This window comes from Anomalospiza imberbis, chromosome 1 (genome assembly GCF_031753505.1).
Source record: "Anomalospiza imberbis isolate Cuckoo-Finch-1a 21T00152 chromosome 1, ASM3175350v1, whole genome shotgun sequence".
Classification (NCBI taxonomy): domain Eukaryota; kingdom Metazoa; phylum Chordata; class Aves; order Passeriformes; family Viduidae; genus Anomalospiza; species Anomalospiza imberbis.
In genome coordinates, this window is record NC_089681.1 from 23381339 (window position 1) to 23392631 (window position 11293).

Genomic DNA, 11293 nt, shown 5'->3' on the forward strand with positions numbered 1-11293 from the left:
AACTGACTGCTCATCCCTAGCCCTGCACTGAGCTCTGGGACCCCAGTGCTGCACATTTATGTCCTAGAGCAAACAGAATGCAAAATTCCCAGCATCTTAGTTACAATGGAACTTGCACAGTTAAGTTAGATGGAAATGGAAAGCAACTCATCAGTGCTGAGAAGCAGCTGAATGCTTTCAACTGTACAGTCCAAATACAGCTTCAATCTTTCAGTTAGTCCATGAGGAGGGACTTCTTGCCCATAAAGAGCATACTACAGGATTGGGGCCAAAACTAGCAAAATTCTTCTGAAGCACTGAAGACATGAGTGATTTTTATAACATAATATTTATTCCAGAGCAAGCCACCATATATCTTGTTTCTACCACATTCTAGAAAAAGCACTTCTCAAGGTATTGCCTTTTTATACCAGAATAATTGTACCTCCAACTGTAGGACCTCAAACAGCATTGGAAATGGTTCTGGCTGATGAGCCAGACCCCCAACTACAATATCCTTGTAGCTGTCACTGGTCTCTTTTCTGAACTAGTGTAATTTGGAAGAGGAGGATAAAAAGGGAAACTCTGTGTTTACAAAGGGAAGAAGGAAACCATCTGTGACAGGGCTCTTTTTTGAGCATTGGCTGTTTGAGCGCTGCTCAGAGCTTTCTAATGCCAGAAGTGGTCCCAGCAGAAATGGATTAGTGGGCAAAGAACAAGTGAGGAGGTCAAAAGGTGAAAAATAAATGCAATTTATCACATGCCTGTACTGTTTGTCACCAGACTAGAGAAATTAAGGAAATCACACTTTGCCTTGGAGTAGGATGACCCTATATACATGCAATCTGAGCTACTGCTCTGGGTTAGCTTGTTAATTGCAAAGTGGTGGTGAACTAGACCCAGCTTCATCTGGCAGGCTCCTGTCTGGGGAGTAAATGTATGTCAATAGCTTTAACATGACCAATCTTTACAGTAAAGGGCCAGAGAGGACATTTCATACCCAGACTGGGAATTTTCCATGCCAGTTTTACAATTCAGAAAATATACATATCACACAGGCACATATGCAGTAAGCACAAACGATTAGCATTGGAAACGACAACTTGTAAGCCAAGTTTTAGCTTTATGTGATTTGAAACAGCTGAGTGATAAATTAAAATAAAAACAAATGCCAGCAGCTCCTTAGCGCTAATGGGATTGGTGGGTGCTCCTGTCATGAGAGCCTGGTGAATACATATTGTTATAATTGTCTGGGTGGAGGTGATAGAACAAACGTGACTCTTCCAAGCTAGTGTTGGCACTGACAGTAATTGTTAACAGATTTAGTATCCTATTCACCTCTTTTTCCCCCTATAGCTTCTTCTTAACTTATCAGCAGATTTTATTTTTGAGTTATTAGGAATCTCCTCCTCCTCGTATTGATTCTTCTGAATTGCCAGCCAGCCACTAATTGTTTCCAGCTCTGAGGGTTCGAAATTACTGATTTCCTTTTAGATACTTCAATCATTCGTATATCTTCCTCTCCATCCCTCCACCCCCTTTTGACTTTCTTTGGCTTGAGGTTTTCTCACAGGAGTTATCAGCTTAGTTAACCCTACTTGTTCTAGCCAAACTCCGCTCTCATTCCTTTGGTAAAGGGGTAGTCAAAAAGAGTTGATAAACATAAATCCTCATCTAATTCAGCCCCAGCATGAGCACTCTGAGTCCAAATACTCTGAATTTGAACATCTAGCTGATGTACTGTTCAGGTATACCTATGTAGCTACCCTATACACACAGACACACATGCATACACATATCTATATACATAGTGACTGTGGGTGTTTATATGCAAATATAGTACATTTTATTGTTTATATGTAAGTATACTAAATTTACATGTAAATATGGATTTATATGTATTTATATTTATATGTATAAATATAACATATAAATAATGTATGCATGCCTGCATTTAAAAATTAATGCACGTGCTTGTATTTAAGGTCTGGCTTGCTACTCCCTCTTGCTTGCTGCTCCCACTGTGCCACATGGCTCCTGCAGCAGAATGTCACAGTACTGAGATTGTCAGAATCACCCAAGGGTCACACATCAGCAAGTCACCGCAGATCAGCTGAGTGGCAGGAGCTGCTGACAGACTCATGGATAACCCAGGGCAAGGGGAAGGAGAGGTGACTGCTTGCAAGAGATCTCTGACTGTTAGCAAAGATAACTTCAATTGCATTGCATTAGCTGGGCACTAAAAACATGCAGACAATCTGCTGCTGGGGCACCACAGACTCGAATCACTTGTCAAGAAGCAAGAACAGGTGCATGAGCCTGTGATCCATCTGCTGACCAAGGCCCCTCTCCTGCTCCTCTGCGCATCAGTGTCAGTGCATCCCCCTGTCCTCTTCTGCCTTGAATGACCAGCTCAGCTGCCCTTTATCCTGCTGGCACTGGGGGATGGACATTTGGAGAGCTGCAGGAGGGGAAGTCTTCCCATAGCGCTGCCCTTGCACAGGCACTGCTTGGGGCGGAAAGTCCTACCACAGCCTTGCCAGGTCTTTGCTTTGTGAAGGACACACTAACACTACATTACTCCCTGGGCTTCCAACCCAACCCAGAGACATCCTGGAAGCATGGCCAGGCAGCTGCCAGCACTGCAAGCCTCACCTGCTGTAGGCAGGAACTTTCCAGGCCCCCAGCCTTGTTCAAGAGCCCAGCATTACTGTCCCAAGTGCATGTCACTGAGAGGTCCAGGTTAATATATTCTTGCAGAACCTAATACAAATTTTCCTAGGCACAATTTTCTTTCTGTCAAAAATGCAATGCACTGAGCTTTCAGCAGTGCAGGGCCCTTTTAAAAATGCATAACTCATAAATGAATCAATATAGGACTAATGTGAACCACTACAAGGGCACTTGAGGACACTCTTTCTATCCCTGTTGCATAGTTGCTCCCTTTCCAGGCCTTGCCAAAACTAACCCATTGTTACACTGAAAGCAACTAATGGCAGCTCTTAAACATGTGGTTCAACTTTAGGGATAAGTCCCAGGCATGAAAATTAGTTTTTGCTTGGGTTAAATGCAAGTAGCAATTAGGTGCCTCTGCATAGTGAGAACAGAAGTAGTTGGAAGCTGCTGCCCAGGGCAAGATCCTGCCTGAGAAGCACAATCGCCCTCAGGGCTCATCCCTGACCACAGGCACAAAGGCAGAAGAATGCATATGCATATATGCATAGGTTGCAGCTATATGCATTAGTGAAGCAAAGGCTTGAAGATGGATGTGATTTTGGGAGAAAACCAGACTCATTTCAGCCATAATATTCCTTGGAAAAGCAAACTTGTTGAGGGCTCAAAACAAAGCCTGGTCTGTCTTCATGTAGTATTACCTTGTCGTATTTAGAACAGTTGTCTAAAAACACACAATATAGGATTATGTGCCTGGCTCTCGGCGGCCACGGGATGGAGGTTGGCCGGTCGCTGTCCTGCTTGTGGCCGCAGGGCCGACATGCGCGTGGCTGCCCCCGGGTCTCTGCCGAGGCTGTCATGGGTGGCGGTGATTGCTGCGGCGTGGGTAGCACAGCAGAGGCACAGAGCATGAGGAAACCGAGGCAGAGGAATAAGGGAGGGACACTTGTCTGAGTCTCCAAATATTTAATCTCAAAGTGGGGCAGAGCAAGTGACAAATCTGAACTTGAACAGACTACTTTTATAGGGATGGGGGGAACACGGGGAGGACACAACCTTTGACCAATAGCAGGGCATTAGGGGAGGGGTGCAGGGTAAGGGCTCCCCAATAGAAGCCAACATGGGGAGGGAGCAAAGCTTACAATCCAATTCTGCTTCGAGGAAGGGATGAAAGACAGGGAACACTCCAGAACCAAAGGAGTGTGCTATCTTTGACAGACAGGGGTGAGACAAGGGAACAAGGGAGATATACAGGTGGATTGACATGTGGATTGACATATATTTTGGCAGGGAAAACTGTGGTAAACAACTCAGGACTGAACCATGACAAACTTATAACAAGGAATATCAAACATACTACAGAAGAACAAACTGCAAAATAACAGACTACCACAGGATTAAAAAAAACAAAAAAAAAACAAAAAAAAAAATCAAAAAACAAACACTGAGTCTAATTAAAAAGGAAGAAGAAATGAGCTTAAATATCTAGAAGGGCCATATTGTTACTTTTTCCATAGGCCCCTTCCTGTCTTATGCATTTTGGTTCAATTGTGAGTTTACTGCAGGAAGCACGCTCAGGCTCCTCAGAGCAGCAGTCAGCATCCTGGAATGATGTAGATGAGAAGCACCAGTATGTACGATTAAGTGAGTCAGAAACCCACTCAGTGTATGCCATCAGGCTTTGAAAGTCACCCTTCTACTGTATAAATGCAGCAGAGATAGTGACTGTGGCAGTAAGTGAGAGCTAGTGTCTCTGAGTTAAAATAAAAACCTTGTTCCCTGCAGGCAAACCAAATCCTCTAAGCAAGCCTGGGTATGTTGTCCCTGTCCCAGCTGTTAAGTTAGTGTAGTTTTCCAGTTCAGCAAAACTTTAGTCTCTTCAGAGCTCTGAAAGTCTACAGAACAGTGTGTAGCCAAGGAAGTGCAATTCCATTTCCAAATCCACAGGCTCACTCTTACAATTGCACCCAATCTTGGATTCTTATTCTATTTCTGTGGGAGAACTAGGATTCTTGAGTTGTGTCTCAGCCAAAAGAGAATTTTCTTTGCCTACAATTTTCTAGAAATGTCAACATATCACTGACACGTTGGCTCTTGACAGATAAAGTGGGATGTTACAACTGAAAAACAAAAAGAAAAAAAATGTCTGAGTGTTGCAGGAGATCCTTCTCCTCAAACTGAGCAGAGGGAATGGTTACCCTGTTGAATCACAGTGGGGCTGTGGCTGGGTAATTGAAAAGATTTGTTGTCTGAGAAAGCACATTTAAAAATTCCTCTGCTTTCTTCAGCTATCAGGATACCACTGGGACTTCACCAGGTCCATAGATCTGCTGCATAATGTGTGAATGGCCATATCTCACCATGGAGTCAAGAGTTGAGCTGTTACGAGTACAACATAAATAAGATCAAAATCAGAGTTGACTTCTGACAGGAGATATAATGGCTGTGGGTAAGAGCAGGAAAGTGGGGCTGGAGAAATTGGATGGGTAAAATACAAAACAACAAAATGTTTTGGGTACATATACTTGAAACATTCAGAACCATCTAAACTGGTTTTATCAAAATCTGCTTATCATTTTGAAAATGGCAGGTCATTTAGGCCATCTCAAAATTCCTGAAGGAAGAGGTGGCATAGTTTAATTAGACTTCCACATGATAAGTTTCTCTATAGACATCTCATGTTATCCCAAGTATTGCTGTTTCACTCTGGAATAAGAAAATCCACTGTAATAAATGTACCTACTACATATTTACACTGATATCACTTAATACAAGGTCTGTCCAAAAGATTTCAAACATGATGCTTCACAAACAGTGGCATGAGCTGAACTCTGTAACACAGGTTAGGGTCAAATAAATCTTCACACATCTAAAGACTTATGTCTTAGACCTTTTCATGTCTGAAGAAATTTACTACTGTGTCTTCTTTCCTGCTATTAAAACAGCCCCTTATGGGACTGAAAATATATTATATTTCTCAAATTTTTTTTATTATCTGTATATGAGACATCCACCTCTGATCACATGGCAAGTACAAAAAATTATAGTAAAGATCCACAGATGAAAATTAAAGTAGAGCAGTTAAAAAGGAAGAAAGGATAAATTGCTCTTAAGTTAGGCTTCGGTGGGCAGGATCAGTGGACATTAAAGGGAAACACAAAAACAAAGAGAAACAAAGCCTGCATCACTTACATGTCATTGGCTTCTACTCTATTTCAAGGCATTATCAGCAAAGTGTCATGAACCTATCCAAGCCACTTGATGCATTTTCTGCAGTTCAGATCTTGCAGTGATGAGCCCATGTGAGTTGGAGATTTTTTGTCCCAGTGGTATCTCATGTGATGGTGGGTTTTTTTGGATTTTTTTGGCTTGTTGTTTTGTTTGCTTTGATTTTAGGGACTTTTATTGGAGGCAGGGGGAATTGCTCCTCAGTTTTGTGCCATCCCTGAGTTTCCAGCCTTCATATTGCACCAGTCAGAGTCCAGCCCAGTAGCAACAAGGTATTTGCCCCAGGGATGAATTAGACTGGGTACTCTAGCAGTAGCTTTCCTTTGGCAATGTACTGTGTAATCTAGGTATCCTAAAATTTCAATTTTTATGGACACATGGTAGTATTTCAGCTAAGGGTTATTTTTAACTTTGAGGAAACAGGAACATGAGACTGCTGTAGCCATTGAGTTGGTTTCATTCTTGGACCCTCCCATGAATGTGGCAATATCCACCTGAGCAGTACAGCTGCCACCCGCACAACAGCTGTGGAGGGGCTCTTCCAGAGCTTTCCCCCCTTCATGGCTACAAACAGCCTGCCTATATATGTTCACAAATTCCTTCTCTGTTCATTCAAAATCAATTTATAGGCAATCATTCTCAAATCAGTACAGACTATTACCCAAATGAGCATCTCTCCTTTATTCTTTATACCTCTTTCTAGATAATTTTCCATCCCCTTTCAGGTGTTTATTTTTTTTTAATAAACTGAAAAACATTCTTTAGGTCTTCTCTTGTATCTCTCTTAGATTTCCCCCACCCCTGTTTTGCTCTTAACTCACCATCCCTTATCATAGATGACTTGTACAGTGTCTGTCCTCTCAGGTGAGCACTTGCCAGACAGCTGTGCAGTACAGCAGCATTTCACATCTCTCCTTGCAAATGCCTCACCTTTACATTTTTCATGCTGCTATGACTTCAGAGCATTGTAATGATTCTGAAACTAATACAATGTCCTGATATGATGTTATATCTATATAATGAGCTCCCAGTTTTCACAGATTACTTACACTGAGTAACTGACCATGCATTCTGTACTACTGACATTGGTCTGATTTATCCCCATTCCACCTTCTCTATGTTGTAAGTGTTATTGGCAAAATATCCTGAACCTATCCTCTTAAATGGTGCCCTCTTCCAGCCAATAATCTGTGGTTAATCAAGTAATTTGTATGTTCTCAGAAGCCAATGATAAAATTCCTGCTTCTCTTCAATTAACTAGTCTCTTCTGCTCAAAAAGCTGCCTTGCCAGATCGTTTGTGCTTCCTCCTCCCATCTCAGACAGATCTGGCTCCCAGAGACTGGGAAAGAGCCCAGCAATGACAGCAGGGAGATTCCCAGCCAGGGGTATCTCCCTGGAAGTGGCTCTTTAGATGAACTTCAGAGTCCGTCCCGCCTATAAAAATATTGTTCATAATTTTGGTTCTCTGTCAGATCAGCATAATGGACTGGCAGAGCTTGTAAAATAATATGGCAAACAGCAAGCTAGCATCCAAATCCACCCTTCAATTTGAAATGTAAAGTGTAATACTTTTCAGGAATCTGGAGGGCTAATGTAATAAGGAATGCATCCTCCCCTGAAATGAAGGATTCATTTCAAAACATGCTGATACTTTGGCGCAGAGCAGTGACTTCATCAGCAAAGTCAAAAATAAGAAAAAATATTATTTAGAAGATATTACCTCTGGGTCAGATCATCATATGTCACAAATTTGGATTAATTTAAACAGAGCTACATTAGCTTTTATCAGTTCCAAATCCACCTATTTCCCATGGTCTGGAGCATTATATTTCCAAATTTTTTATTTCCTAATATTTTCCAAATGTTGTTAGAATTTTAGGGAAACAGTATTATTTTTTCCATTTTCCTTTTTCCTGTGTTTTACGACTCAACAATCTTTCATAAGGATTTCTTTTTGATTTCACAGAGAAGCTCTTTAATAAAAACAAAAAAGCTGATGTGCTAGTTTTTGCTAGCAAACATTTTAAGATGGCAGCTGTGTAAGGAATCATTAAAGAAGAATTACGCATTAAAACCCTGTAGTTTTAGATTACCAGATATTTAATTAAAGAAGGAAACTTACTGCCCAGTACTTAGGAAAGTAGCTACCATTCATGACAAATTTCGAAGTAAAAGCAAGGAAAAGTGACTATTAACAAATTCCACAGTCTTGATTCATTTTTTTCATTCTTATAGTGACAAATGTCTTTGAATGTCCACTTAGCATTAAGTTAAATTATCTACTTGAGATTGGGAAAAATTATATTCATATGCTAAAATTTCATCCTATTTCTGCATTAGCACTATGTTCTTTTAAATCAAATTTTCTCTGCAAAGAATGAAGCAGAGGTTTATAATTCATGTCTGCACCATTTCTCACAGCTGTGCCAAAGCCTGCACCACAGTCCAAAGCCAATCTCACTTGGGCACTGCTCAACACAATTTCTTCCTTGGACCTCAGCTTCCTACTAGGGGAATTATTTCATCACAGGTAGAGGTCAATGACTAGTTTGTGTTCACACATCAGAGGCAAAGGGGGAACCAGGACATGTGAAATGTGTGGAGTTTCATTTCAGCACAGCAGTAAAAGCCAGCATTGGGGTGTCTCCTGACTATCGCACTCTGAAACACTCCTTTTCCTGTTCATGTTAGTTGCATAAATATAAATTTGTTTAAATAGCAATTTAAAATCAAAACTGTGCCCACATTATATTCAAAGATATGAACAGTTTGAAAATGTGAAGAGAATTGTGTTTTTGAAATCTGAAAAATTGTAGGCACTCAAAAATAGCAAGCAGACAATTTTTTTTAACTTACCCTTTTGACCCAGGTTTCTCTTGAACATTCTTCTGAATGTTTTCAAAGTATTCATTAATAAGCTGAGAAATTAGTCTACTGAATGTCTTTGAAATTCAGCTGTAAAATATCTCTGCCTTTCCATAGTTAATGTGATAACTATATTTTGAAAAATAATCAGTCACTCAATTAAGTATAACCCATATCTCATAAAACCATATTTGCCATCTGTAATAAAGTTGTACTTTTTATTTTGTTCCCTCACTGAATAATTTTAAAGTGTTTACATGGTATCCTGACCACCCAAGCAGAATACAACAGCTTATTGCTGCCTCTTCCTAATGACATACACTGTACCCACATTTCCTAGTTCCTTCAGATGTTAGTGCCTACCTATATTTAGTAGGCATCATTCATTTCAATTTTTCCTTCCTTCAAAATTCAATAATGAGACCTAGCCAAAGCCCATTCCTTCAAACTCTACCTAGCTTGAGGACTTCTAATCTTTGACAAATCACTGTGAAGGGATTTGTTTGGGGTGGAATTCCTCTTCTGCTCCACTTGAGGACCTCTTGCTTGCAGTGCTCAGCTTTGCACAGTGAAGTGTAGAGGGTAGAGAATAGTTTGCAGTGAGTGACTTCTTAGGTGAAGTATGCTTTTAATGTTTTTTGCAGATTTTCTGTGCTTAGCAATCCCTATGTGCTATGCTACTATCAAAATTATTTGCTAATTAAGACCCATGAATACCTCTGGGTACCCTGTGTGCCCATGGGTAGTTTTACTGTGACAGTAAACTCAGCCAAATTCAGAACTGTAATGAGATTACAAAGTGCAAAGATGATCTCATCTGGATGGAGGTAGCTTTTGGAGTAAGGACCTCTGAAGCACCATTCTGTCACATATTGGGTATTGAGATAAGCTCCCAAAGTCAGAAACTCTGGTGGTGCCTGATCTGTTGCCATGGGACACTCCCCAGTATGCAGGAGGGAGACAAGTGTGTTCCAGCCAGTCCCTGGTCTGGGCAGCAACAGGGCCAGGCCCATCGTGAGTCAGGAAACCTTTCTCCTGTGCAATTACTCAGAAATCTGCTGCATTCACATATGTAAGAAAGAACCAGGTGCTCAGAGCCATTCAGATTTCAGTTTCAGATAAACTGCTTTCTAGAATAAATTTTTTATTCATTGGGAACTGATGTCAACTGTTGAAACTGAACTCTTAACTGAGACGCTTCAGGCTAGTTGCCTAAATTTTGGTGGAATGTATCCAGGCCCTAACACATACACTAATTCTTCTGGGTAGCTGTAGACACAGCAAAATTCATTATTTCCATGAAAGCGCTTGATAGTCAGTCTTTACCATACCATATCTGCTGGCAGCACAGAGAGAAGTGTGTGTTTATAATAACAAGACAGCAGAAATTTCAGACAGTGCTTTGAATTATGCATTTTGCAGTACTTGCTCAGGCTTGTTAAACCCAAAGCAAAATATAAAAACCCAATGTTGCTCTTTTTGTGAGGTTTATACCTCTGTTTTTTAATGGGATTTTTCTTAAAGGATAAGTTCATTTCTTTTACATGCTACTAACCATGAATGCATCTAAAAAATCTCATTGCAACTTGCATTGTTCTGTTGGTACAAACTCTTCTAATCTTACCTTAGCCCCACAGCTCTGTGACTGGACTTTATCCAACTTGGCCCTCCAGTCATTTCTGGCCTCATCTCTCCAAAAGGATGACAATACTTGCATCCCGTAGTGGAACTTAAAGATTTTGCCTCTTCAGCTGATGATCAGATACTCTAGTGATGCCAACTAATTCATATGGACTTGAACCTTGTTGGGACTGATAGCCTCATTGTTACTTACATCCAGTGGAGGTAACTTCTTGGTAGCCACAGAATAGTTCAAACCAGTGTCTATGAGGTATTGTGAACAATCAAAAATTTTGCTACCAGCAAAAGCCACAACTGACTACAACTGCACAAAAAATATGCAGCAGCTTGACTCTTGCACATGTACAGAAATCACCATAATTGTATGAGTGTACATCACTCACTTCAGCATATCCTGCTAAAAGCTGACTTCAGGATTCTTTGTTTGAACTTTGAAAACATTTTACAGTGTTACTCCTACCCCCTCATCCAAATGTTTCAGTCCCTGTACATTTAAATATCAAATCTTATTTCTTATTCTCAACTAGTAAATCTTATCTCTTTCTAAAGCCCTGTAGAAATAATAGTGTTTTTGAGCATGTTCTGTCATAAGTATTATTTGGTGGATTACATTGCCAAAATACATTTGTGATCTGTCTGAGCTTAGTAATTTTAAATCCATCCATTAATACACATCTGCTCACAGCTGAGTAAAATTCTCTACTGTAAATTTAGAAGATAAATTTCCTAACAAGTAATTTTGGTAGGTGTTTTCTGTGTGTGCTTTTTTGTGTTATTTACTCCTAGACACTGGATCTTGTGACTCCTAGATCCTGGATTCCATCCCTGATTAAGATGAGACACTTTCTCTTGGCTTCTTTAGAACTCAGCAGAGTGGCTTTGGTGGGCCAGATTTTCACCTGTGGA

General features: G+C 40.5%; 1 long non-coding RNA gene across 1 annotated transcript; it reads left to right on the forward strand.

Annotated features, from left to right (window-relative positions):
• Positions 1-1968: 1968 nt before the first annotated feature.
• On the forward strand, positions 1969-8420 carry LOC137476305 (uncharacterized). The gene is made up of 3 exons (XR_011000318.1): positions 1969-2177; positions 4941-5101; positions 8303-8420. It is a non-coding gene; the product is annotated as an uncharacterized lncRNA (long non-coding RNA).
• Positions 8421-11293: the final 2873 nt, after the last annotated feature.